We start from the raw sequence: 12,280 nt of genomic DNA, 5'->3' as shown, positions 1-12,280 counted from the left end.
GCACCTCGGAGCCCTCAGCAAGGCAGCCAGCAGCTCACGGGCAGGAGGACACGGATGGCGCTTCCTGCCTGGCACGGGCCTTTGTGGCCATCTCCAGGCACCGCTCTGGCAGGGATCCCCGCAGCTCCGGCCCCTGCCCAGCCGCTCTTCTGTGGGCAGCACAAAGGCTTCGGCAGAACCACCAAAGGCCAAGGGGCTTCTGGCCATTTTGCCTGCGGCACTGCACGCCTGGGCAGCCGGCTGAGCAGAAGCACCCTTTTGCCCCCTTCAGGCCTCAGGACCCCTCAGCCTGCTGTGCTGCTGAGCACAAGCACCCTTTTCACCCTTTCTTGCCTCTTGCCCTGCAGACCCCGGGCAGAAAAGAAAAGTTCCTAGCAGTCTGTGTATCATAATACCTTCTATAACAAATTTATTGACATTAATCTATCCTAAAGAATAATATATACTCTAACATTTATTTATTTACAATAATCTAAAATCTATAGTAATAGATGTAATAATAGATACTCTAATATTGAACTATTTACAATGAAGAAAAAAAGGGAAAAAGGAAAAGAAAAACCTTAAAGGAAAAGAAAATTGCCCCTGGCTCCGGTTGCCCCAGCAAAGAGAGCCTGCTCCCCAGATCAGCTCTCCCCAGAGCTCCTGCAGTGCAGCCAGCTGAGCCCCAAGAGACGAGGCCAGGTCCTGCGTGCCCTGCGCAGCTGATCTTGCAGCCTCCGGATAATGGAATTAGGGCCCCGCTCTATTGCCCGGTGGACACGCAGTGTTTCCAGTGCCAGCTCGGAGACGGCACTGCTCGTGTCCTCCGTCAGGCCTTCCAGGGCTGCAAGAGAGAGGAACAGAGGCACGGTCAGAAGCTGCATCTGCGGGGAGCCGAGGAGAGCCCCTTGCAAGTGCCAGCCCAGCGGGCTCTTGCCATGGCTAAGAGGGAGCAGGGAGCCAGGGGATCAGGCCGAAGCTGCTGGCCAGGAATCCCCCACGTAGCCCTGAAATCTCCGTGTGCTCTGGCCACGGGAGCAGAGCCCTCCAGAGCCGGGGCAGGGCTTGCAGCTCCCCCCGCCAGCCCCTGCTGTCAGCCCCTTGCCCTCACTCACCGCTGCAGATCAGCTGGAGCTCTTGCTGCTGCCCCCTGAGGTGCTGGCCGGCCATCCCTGGGAACACAGAGCCTGTCACGGCCCCAGCGGCACAGCTCCCTGCCAGCGGCGCTGCCGGAGCTGCGGCCACACGGCCTGCTGGCCCGGCAGAGCTCAGCCCGGGCCCTTGCCGCACGCTGCCGCCCAAGGGCACGGCTGCCAGAGGGGCGGCAGCGGCGCCCAGGCCGGGCGGGGCTCCACGGCGCCGGGCCCGGGTGGAGCCGCCGGGGCAGCAGGCGGGGCTGGGGCCGAGCCGCGGCGGGGCCAGGGAGGGACTGCCAGGGAGTGGCTTACTCATGAAGATGACGGCCTCCTCTCGCAGGGCGTCCTGTGGGCTCTGCAGGTAGCGCAGGGCCCGGCGCAGGTGCTCGGCCGCTCCTCTCCTGTCCTCTGCCAGCTGGAGAGAGCGGCAGGAGGGAAGGGTTGGCACGGGCGCAGCCCCTCGGCCGGACGCTGCCTGCGCCCAGCCCCGGCCTCCCCTGCCCGCAGAGCCCTGAGGCGCGGCCAGCAGCCGCTGCTGCCGGGCTGCCGAGGGGAGGGGGCAGAGGGCCGGCTGCTGCCCGGGGAGCCGCGGTGCCGCCCCGGCCCTGGCGTGGGTTAGGGCCCACGCCAGCCTGGAGAAGAGCCCGCGTGGCCTCTGGGTGCAGCAGCGGGCAGGGGCACAGCTGCCAGCCCCGCACCCTGAGCACACCCTCGGGGGCCTTCTCCAGGCTGAGGCTGGGGATTCTTGGCAGTCCTTACCAGGCTCTCGCCGAACCTCCATGTGCGATCCACCTGTAGCAGGTGTTGGAGGTCCCTCCTCTCGAGGAATCGTGCTGAAGAATGCAGCATTTCCCGGGAGGCCTGGAGAGCAGCAGAGACACACAGATGGCCCCACAGGCCAGGGCACAGGAGCATCCCTGTGCCGCAGCCCGGAGGAGGCTGCAGCTTGCAAGCTACCAGGGCAGGAGGCAGCCCAGCCCCCTGCCAGGGGGACAGCAGCCGGCCGCAAGTCCTCACCTCAGCAACAAACTGATTCTCATCATGGCAGTGGAAGTAGAGTGGCAGCAGGCTCTGGCACACGTGGCACTTCAGGACCTTTCTTCCCTCTTGCGTTAATACGTGCAGCATCTCGTGAAAGATACACATGGAGCTCAGCTGTACCTGGCTATCATCCTGTATGAAAGGATGGGCAAAATACCTCAGCATCAGCTGCTTCAGGCACCCAGGGCACAAGCTGGCATCTGCACAGGGCACCCAGGGTCCCGGCAGCACCCAGTGGCCGTGGCTGTGGGCACAGAGCCTTACGCAGTCAAAGAGTGGCAGGAGCGCCTCAGCCAGCTGCAGGGCGATGGGGGTGGGTATCGGGGCACCATTATCCGGGAGCAGATGTCTCAATAGAAGAATGGTCATCCTGACCATGTTGCTGTCATTTTCCCCCAGCAGCTCCACAAGACTTCCACACAGGCTCCACATTTTTTCAGCCTGTGTGGAAGACAAGTTTGTGAAACACCAGCCTGCTGCCGCAGGGCCCAGAGGCCAAAGGCCTGTCTCCAAGCACTGGGGCAGCTGAAGCGGGAGGCAGGAGAGCTGGGAGCAGCTGCCCCAGCGCCCGAAGCCCGGGCAAGGCCAAGGGACTGCGTTGCCCAGCCCCACGCAGCTTGCACGCCTTCAGCCGCTGCCCCCTTCTCACCATCAAGGGGTTCTTGCCCAGCACTACGAGGCCTCTGAGTGCCACGTAACGCCTGGCCCTGTGCTCGCTCTGCAGGTTCTGTGACATGATGTCCAGAAGACTGTCACTGCATTCCCTCAAGTCCAGGCACTCGAGCACCTGAAAGGCACAGGACAGTGAGAGGGGACCTGTCCGGCAGGAGCCCAGAATTGCACAGGGCTGGGCCCAGGCAGCGGCACAGGGCGCGGGCACCGTCCTGGCAGCTGTGGCTACAAGGGGGCAGAGAGCTGGGAGGCTGCTGAGTGAGGCAGCACTGGCCTTCAGGCTCACCTCCACCAGGAATGCCAGGGCAGGGAAATCCCAGGATGGCATCTCTTGGCCGAGCAGGCTGAGCAGGTAGAATGCAACCCCGAGAGAAAAGTGTACGGCTGAATGGCAAATTTCTCTGACAAGAGGAAAAGAGAAACAAGAGCCTGAGCCAGTGGGCAAGCCTCTGGCAGGAGTGCCTCACAGAGTTCTCATCTTCCCCCACCAGCCTTGCAGCAATGGGAGCTGGGCCATGTGGGAGTTGGTTGCTCGTGAGCACCCTCCTCTGCCAGCCTTTTGCAGTGTGCTCGGCCGTCCCTCAGTGACAAGGCCCTCTGGGCCACGAGCACAGGGAGGGACTGTGTGGGGCACCTGGGCACAGAGCACAAATGTCAGAGGCAGCGGGGTGAAGGGGGTCTCACCTTGCCAGCAGAGCCACGGCAAAGTGGTGGGTGTCAGGAGAGAGCAGCGTGTCCCAGCCACACCTGCGTTCCATTGCCACCACCACATGCTCGCAGCGGAGAAGGCAGAGCAGGGACTTCAGGGTGCGCACTGCAAACCTGTGTGCAGAGCAAAGCCCAGGTGACGCTGGCAGCACTGGCTCCTTGCCAGGCCACGTGGCAGGGACAGCAGGACTGGGATGGAGCACCTGTTGGGGCTGGTGGCAAGGCCGTGCTCTTCCTGGCATTGGTTCCAGAAGTTGTCGACATCCACTGGCATCTCTTGTGCGCTGAAGAAGACTTGGAAAAGGAGATGCACAAATAGGCGGGGAAAATAAGACTTGGCTACACGTGGGATGCGGGGCTCCTGGAGGATCTTCCACACCACCAGGGTTGCCTGCAAAGGACAAAGTCCCCCCCCGAGACAGCGCTCAGTGCCGAGGCGTCCCTGTGGCAGGGCCCGAGCGTGGCAGGGAGCGGCCCGGTGAGATGCAGGGGGAGCACGGGGCCTGGTGGGCCTGAAGCTGCCCCTGGGCCAGGTTTCAGGCCAGCGCTTGAGGCAGGGAGATGCAGTGAGGGAAGGAGGATGGAGAGCTGCTGGAGAGGCGGCCTTGGAGGCAGCAAAGGCCACTTGCAGAAACTCACAGCCATGGCAAAGACACGCGTTGTGTCCCCATCGGAGGTGCGCGTGATGTGCTCTGGCCAGCTCCCCAGCACATCCAGGAGTATGCGCAGCACTGGCTCCACAGTCCTGGGCGAGCACATGATGGTCTTCCATACGGTGATGGCAGCTCTGCGGGGTTAGAGCTCTGTCTCAGCGGGGGGTCTCAGACGCAGCACCGTGGCCTGGGCATCCCTAGGGGGCCCGGGCTGACGGCCAGCTTTGCCTCTGCCCACTGGCCCCCTGCCAGAAGCACCCAGGCAGTCCAGGCCGGTGGGGACAGAGCCCTGAGGGGCAGCAGGGGAGCATGGCAGCAGGCTCAGGGGTTTACATGCCAGAGCTGGCAAAGGCAGCAGCCAGAGGGCCCTGCAACTCTCTGGACACCTGGCACAGGTGGTACAGGGTGATGGGCTGGGGAGCCCTGAGCCCTGTGGGCAGGTGGACCCCATACCTGTCACAGGACGGGGCCACACGCAGGAGCGTCACGACTACGTCACCCGGGTGTGCTTTGGTGAGATGAAGCAGGGTCTTGTCCAGCCTGTGCTCGTCAGCATCATTGGCCAGGAGCCATCGGTAAATGTACCTCACCATGGCGGGCACCTGGAAAAGGCACAGGGAGACTCAGAAAGGTGCCAGAGGGAGCGATGTTCCTGGCGTCCCCAGAGAAGTGCTTCCCCTGCCAGCGCAACTGCCATGGCCTCAAAGGCTCCCAGAGACCAGCAGGTGTGGCTTGGGAAGCCACGTCACTCATGGGGGAATTGAAACCTGGCCACAGGCTGCTTACTTGTTCTGGCCTGGAAACACCCTTCTCCAGGAGCAAATCCAGCAGGGCGGCACTGGTCTCACGTCCGAGGAGCTGCGAGTGAGCTCTGAGCCCAGTGCCCGTGCTGCTGGTCTCTTCCTGCTGAATGCCCTGGATGAAGCTGAGAACGAGCTGTAGGAGAAGGGCAAGAAGCCGGGCATGTTGCACGGACTGCTCCACACACGGTGCTCGGCTGAGCAGGGACAGCAGGCCCAGCCCAGCCGGGGGTGGTTGCAGGTACCTGCGCTGTGGTGCGGAAGCGGCCACGGCTGGATTCCTGCTCTTGCGTGCGCTCCACGGCTGCTTCTGGCAAAGATAGAGCGCAGGCAGAGCTGAGGGGCTGCGGGAGAGGCCAGAGAACATAGGCCAGCCTTACGCTGCCCAGGCAGGGAGAGCCCCATGATGCCCCAGGGGCATGGAGAACGGTATCTGCGGGCTGTCTGCCCGGCCCCTCTTCTGTCCTGTCCGTGGGCATGTCCCCAGGGGATGGCGTGGCATGGGATGGGGCCAAGTTGGCTGCAGGCTCCAGCCCTGCGGCCCAGCTCTGCCACTCACCCTCCTGCGGTGGCTGGAACGGCACCACCTCTTCTGTCTCCTGTGCTGGGGCAGCTCCAGGGCCTTCTTCCTCCTCCTCCTCCACCCAAGCCAGCTTGGGCACTCTTGGGGGCCTCCACTCCATGTCACTGACTAGAGCTTCTTGTAGGAGAGATGGCCTGGCAAAGCTTCTGGGGCACCAAGTCCCAGGCCTCTGCCCTTGAGGGCAGCTGCAGAATAGAAGCCTCGGCAGGCCACGGGTCACCGAGTGCTGTGCTCTGGCCTCGAGCTCAGCCACAGGAACAAGGCCGCGAAGAAGCTCCGGCTCACACGGGAACGAGTGCGCTGTGCGGGGGCTCCTCACGGCACCGCTCTGTCCCGTCCTGCGCCGTTGGGTGTTCCAAGCACCCGGGCAAGCTTCTATTTCCCACGTGTCACAAAGGGCCCTTGGACACCGGCTTCCGTTGCATGCCGCGCTGACCGTGCTGCAGCGTGCCAGCCAGGGCCCTTGCACACGCTGCCTTCTTCCCTGGGGCTGCCCCCAGCCCACCCAAAGTTGCCCAGCTTGGAAGGAATCCCTGGCCCCAGGTGTCTAAGAAAGCCCGACAGGCTCTTTAGGGAGGGCTCAGACCATCAGCAAACGCTGCCCTGCTCTGCACGCTCAGTCCTATTCCCATCTCCTTCTCCTAGAGCATTTTCATGTCTAAATTAGAATCATTTGAAGGCAGGGGATTTACATTTTCTATTTCAGAGAAGGCTTCTGCCTTCCTTAGCAGCCACCTGACTTTTCAAAGCAAGACAATTGTTTCTCATCTTGCAGATGCGCAGTTGTTGGGGAGCCCTGTTTGACACCGGGGACCTGGAGAACCATTGCCAGCAATTGGGAAAATCCTAGATGGTCCATCCACACATTGATGAGGTCTCCCAATTTGCCCGGAAAGTGGCTCCAGCTTTTATAGGCCAAAAAGAGCAAGTCCAAGGAACTTGATGATATTTTTAGCCCAGAAACCCCTGCAGCTAGATGGCACACTTCACAATCAGCAGGGACAGAGCTAGGCCAAAGCCCAGACCTCTGCCGGGAGGCTTTCTCCTCTAATACCCTTCAAACCAACCTCTCTTCAAGTAGTCCCTTGGGAAAGTTTCTTCAAATGATACATTTCTAGCACATTGCTACACAGGGTTATGGGAAAGTTTCTAAAGCAGCTGCTTTGGAGTCAAAGAGCCAGCATGAAGAGTCCTTGTCATCTGTTTGTAGCTAAATCACACTTTGGGGGATTTGAAGGAGTTTGGAATGAGTTACAGAGCAGACCTCTGAGTTTTTTAGATGATGCCATTTCTTTTCCTTATCTTCTACATGGAGAGGAAGGGTGAGTTTGGCTCACATCTCCACCGCATGGCTCACAAGGTCACAAGACTTGTGGTTACAAGACCTTTTAAGGATTTATTGGCCAATAAAACACTGCCAAAAACTATATGTACGTTTCTGACCCAATCCTTCGATATTTCATCCCATGGTCTCATGCTACATTGGAAGCTTTCTTAGCCAATAATGTTATGACACACAAACCTAGAGCACTGCTTCTAAACATCGTGTTTACCGTTGTAACTACTTTTATTTTTTCTATATCTTCAACTCCAAAATGCTAAACTTTCCTCCACTCAGCTTAAGGTGTCTCTGCTTTATCATAGAAATCCACATTCTCGCTTCTAGCACCCAAGTTTGGAAGCCCTTTCCAAAGTCTCGGATCCAATGCTGTGTTTAATTGCAGGCCTTGGCTTACAGGCCCAAAGATCTGAGAACTCCCTGTGTTTCGGTTTCCAATGACACTGATGCTGTTAGTTCCAGAGTGCCCAGGATCTGTCCGGATCAGTCAACTCTGGCAGGAACAAGGCAGCTGCCAGGGGGGCTGCTTATGGCCTCTGACACCCAATTGCTCAGGGCCTCCCAGTGCCCCAGCCCCTCAGGGTCTCCCCCAGCCCGCTCAAGCTGCCCGGCAGCAGCGTCGCAGCCCCACAGCAGCTGCGGAGCAGCCCCATCCAGAGGCACCTCGGAGCCCTCAGCAAGGCAGCCAGCAGCTCACGGGCAGGAGGACACGGATGGCGCTTCCTGCCTGGCACGGGCCTTTGTGGCCATCTCCAGGCACCGCTCTGGCAGGGATCCCCGCAGCTCCGGCCCCTGCCCAGCCGCTCTTCTGTGGGCAGCACAAAGGCTTCGGCAGAAGCACCAAAGGCCAAGGGGCTTCTGGCCATTTTGCCTGCGGCACTGCACGCCTGGGCAGCCGGCTGAGCAGAAGCACCCTTTTGCCCCCTTCAGGCCTCAGGACCCCTCAGCCTGCTGTGCTGCTGAGCACAAGCACCCTTTTCACCCTTTCTTGCCTCTTGCCCTGCAGACCCCGGGCAGAAAAGAAAAGTTCCTAGCAGTCTGTGTATCATAATACCTTCTATAACAAATTTATTGACATTAATCTATCCTAAAGAATAATATATACTCTAACATTTATTTATTTACAATAATCTAAAATCTATAGTAATAGATGTAATAATAGATACTCTAATATTGAACTATTTACAATGAAGAAAAAAAGGGAAAAAGGAAAAGAAAAACCTTAAAGGAAAAGAAAATTGCCCCTGGCTCCGGTTGCCCCAGCAAAGAGAGCCTGCTCCCCAGATCAGCTCTCCCCAGAGCTCCTGCAGTGCAGCCAGCTGAGCCCCAAGAGACGAGGCCAGGTCCTGCGTGCCCTGCGCAGCTGATCTTGCAGCCTCCGGATAATGGAATTAGGGCCCCGCTCTATTGCCCGGAGGACACGCAGTGTTTCCAGTGCCAGCTCGGAGACGGCACTGCTCGTGTCCTCCGTCAGGCCTTCCAGGGCTGCAAGAGAGAGGAACAGAGGCACGGTCAGAAGCTGCATCTGCGGGGAGCCGAGGAGAGCCCCTTGCAAGTGCCAGCCCAGCGGGCTCTTGCCATGGCTAAGAGGGAGCAGGGAGCCAGGGGATCAGGCCGAAGCTGCTGGCCAGGAATCCCCCACGTAGCCCTGAAATCTCCGTGTGCTCTGGCCACGGGAGCAGAGCCCTCCAGAGCCGGGGCAGGGCTTGCAGCTCCCCCCGCCAGCCCCTGCTGTCAGCCCCTTGCCCTCACTCACCGCTGCAGATCAGCTGGAGCTCTTGCTGCTGCCCCCTGAGGTGCTGGCCGGCCATCCCTGGGAACACAGAGCCTGTCACGGCCCCAGCGGCACAGCTCCCTGCCAGCGGCGCTGCCGGAGCTGCGGCCACACGGCCTGCTGGCCCGGCAGAGCTCAGCCCGGGCCCTTGCCGCACGCTGCCGCCCAAGGGCACGGCTGCCAGAGGGGCGGCAGCGGCGCCCAGGCCGGGCGGGGCTCCACGGCGCCGGGCCCGGGTGGAGCCGCCGGGGCAGCAGGCGGGGCTGGGGCCGAGCCGCGGCGGGGCCAGGGAGGGACTGCCAGGGAGTGGCTTACTCATGAAGATGACGGCCTCCTCTCGCAGGGCGTCCTGTGGGCTCTGCAGGTAGCGCAGGGCCCGGCGCAGGTGCTCGGCCGCTCCTCTCCTGTCCTCTGCCAGCTGGAGAGAGCGGCAGGAGGGAAGGGTTGGCACGGGCGCAGCCCCTCGGCCGGACGCTGCCTGCGCCCAGCCCCGGCCTCCCCTGCCCGCAGAGCCCTGAGGCGCGGCCAGCAGCCGCTGCTGCCGGGCTCCCGAGGGGAGGGGGCAGAGGGCCGGCTGCTGCCCGGGGAGCCGCGGTGCCGCCCCGGCCCTGGCGTGGGTTAGGGCCCACGCCAGCCTGGAGAAGAGCCCGCGTGGCCTCTGGGTGCAGCAGCGGGCAGGGGCACAGCTGCCAGCCCCGCACCCTGAGCACACCCTCGGGGGCCTTCTCCAGGCTGAGGCTGGGGATTCTTGGCAGTCCTTACCAGGCTCTCGCCGAACCTCCATGTGCGATCCACCTGTAGCAGGTGTTGGAGGTCCCTCCTCTCGAGGAATCGTGCTGAAGAATGCAGCATTTCCCGGGAGGCCTGGAGAGCAGCAGAGACACACAGATGGCCCCACAGGCCAGGGCACAGGAGCATCCCTGTGCCGCAGCCCGGAGGAGGCTGCAGCTTGCAAGCTACCAGGGCAGGAGGCAGCCCAGCCCCCTGCCAGGGGGACAGCAGCCGGCCGCAAGTCCTCACCTCAGCAACAAACTGATTCTCATCATGGCAGTGGAAGTAGAGTGGCAGCAGGCTCTGGCACACGTGGCACTTCAGGACCTTTCTTCCCTCTTGCGTTAATAAGTGCAGCATCTCGTGAAAGATACACATGGAGCTCAGCTGTACCTGGCTATCATCCTGTATGAAAGGATGGGCAAAATACCTCAGCATCAGCTGCTTCAGGCACCCAGGGCACAAGCTGGCATCTGCACAGGGCACCCAGGGTCCCGGCAGCACCCAGTGGCCGTGGCTGTGGGCACAGAGCCTTACGCAGTCAAAGAGTGGCAGGAGCGCCTCAGCCAGCTGCAGGGCGATGGGGGTGGGTATCGGGGCACCATTATCCGGGAGCAGATGTCTCAATAGAAGAATGGTCATCCTGACCATGTTGCTGTCATTTTCCCCCAGCAGCTCCACAAGACTTCCACACAGGCTCCACATTTTTTCAGCCTGTGTGGAAGACAAGTTTGTGAAACACCAGCCTGCTGCCGCAGGGCCCAGAGGCCAAAGGCCTGTCTCCAAGCACTGGGGCAGCTGAAGCGGGAGGCAGGAGAGCTGGGAGCAGCTGCCCCAGCGCCCGAAGCCCGGGCAAGGCCAAGGGACTGCGTTGCCCAGCCCCACGCAGCTTGCACGCCTTCAGCCGCTGCCCCCTTCTCACCATCAAGGGGTTCTTGCCCAGCACTACGAGGCCTCTGAGTGCCACGTAACGCCTGGCCCTGTGCTCGCTCTGCAGGTTCTGTGACATGATGTCCAGAAGACTGTCACTGCATTCCCTCAAGTCCAGGCACTCGAGCACCTGAAAGGCACAGGACAGTGAGAGGGGACCTGTCCGGCAGGAGCCCAGAATTGCACAGGGCTGGGCCCAGGCAGCGGCACAGGGCGCGGGCACCGTCCTGGCAGCTGTGGCTACAAGGGGGCAGAGAGCTGGGAGGCTGCTGAGTGAGGCAGCACTGGCCTTCAGGCTCACCTCCACCAGGAATGCCAGGGCAGGGAAATCCCAGGATGGCATCTCTTGGCCGAGCAGGCTGAGCAGGTAGAATGCAACCCCGAGAGAAAAGTGTACGGCTGAATGGCAAATTTCTCTGACAAGAGGAAAAGAGAAACAAGAGCCTGAGCCAGTGGGCAAGCCTCTGGCAGGAGTGCCTCACAGAGTTCTCATCTTCCCCCACCAGCCTTGCAGCAATGGGAGCTGGGCCATGTGGGAGTTGGTTGCTCGTGAGCACCCTCCTCTGCCAGCCTTTTGCAGTGTGCTCGGCCGTCCCTCAGTGACAAGGCCCTCTGGGCCACGAGCACAGGGAGGGACTGTGTGGGGCACCTGGGCACAGAGCACAAATGTCAGAGGCAGCGGGGTGAAGGGGGTCTCACCTTGCCAGCAGAGCCACGGCAAAGTGGTGGGTGTCAGGAGAGAGCAGCGTGTCCCAGCCACACCTGCGTTCCATTGCCACCACCACATGCTCGCAGCGGAGAAGGCAGAGCAGGGACTTCAGGGTGCGCACTGCAAACCTGTGTGCAGAGCAAAGCCCAGGTGACGCTGGCAGCACTGGCTCCTTGCCAGGCCACGTGGCAGGGACAGCAGGACTGGGATGGAGCACCTGTTGGGGCTGGTGGCAAGGCCGTGCTCTTCCTGGCATTGGTTCCAGAAGTTGTCGACATCCACTGGCATCTCTTGTGCGCTGAAGAAGACTTGGAAAAGGAGATGCACAAATAGGCGGGGAAAATAAGACTTGGCTACACGTGGGATGCGGGGCTCCTGGAGGATCTTCCACACCACCAGGGTTGCCTGCAAAGGACAAAGTCCCCCCCCGAGACAGCGCTCAGTGCCGAGGCGTCCCTGTGGCAGGGCCCGAGCGTGGCAGGGAGCGGCCCGGTGAGATGCAGGGGGAGCACGGGGCCTGGTGGGCCTGAAGCTGCCCCTGGGCCAGGTTTCAGGCCAGCGCTTGAGGCAGGGAGATGCAGTGAGGGAAGGAGGATGGAGAGCTGCTGGAGAGGCGGCCTTGGAGGCAGCAAAGGCCACTTGCAGAAACTCACAGCCATGGCAAAGACACGCGTTGTGTCCCCATCGGAGGTGCGCGTGATGTGCTCTGGCCAGCTCCCCAGCACATCCAGGAGTATGCGCAGCACTGGCTCCACAGTCCTGGGCGAGCACATGATGGTCTTCCATACGGTGATGGCAGCTCTGCGGGGTTAGAGCTCTGTCTCAGCGGGGGGTCTCAGACGCAGCACCGTGGCCTGGGCATCCCTAGGGGGCCCGGGCTGACGGCCAGCTTTGCCTCTGCCCACTGGCCCCCTGCCAGAAGCACCCAGGCAGTCCAGGCCGGTGGGGACAGAGCCCTGAGGGGCAGCAGGGGAGCATGGCAGCAGGCTCAGGGGTTTACATGCCAGAGCTGGCAAAGGCAGCAGCCAGAGGGCCCTGCAACTCTCTGGACACCTGGCACAGGTGGTACAGGGTGATGGGCTGGGGAGCCCTGAGCCCTGTGGGCAGGTGGACCCCATACCTGTCACAGGACGGGGCCACACGCAGGAGCGTCACGACTACGTCACCCGGGTGTGCTTTGGT

This window comes from Fringilla coelebs (genome assembly GCF_963513975.1).
Source record: "Fringilla coelebs genome assembly, chromosome: 11".
NCBI classification, from domain to species: domain Eukaryota; kingdom Metazoa; phylum Chordata; class Aves; order Passeriformes; family Fringillidae; genus Fringilla; species Fringilla coelebs.
This window is presented reverse-complemented; position numbering follows the sequence as displayed.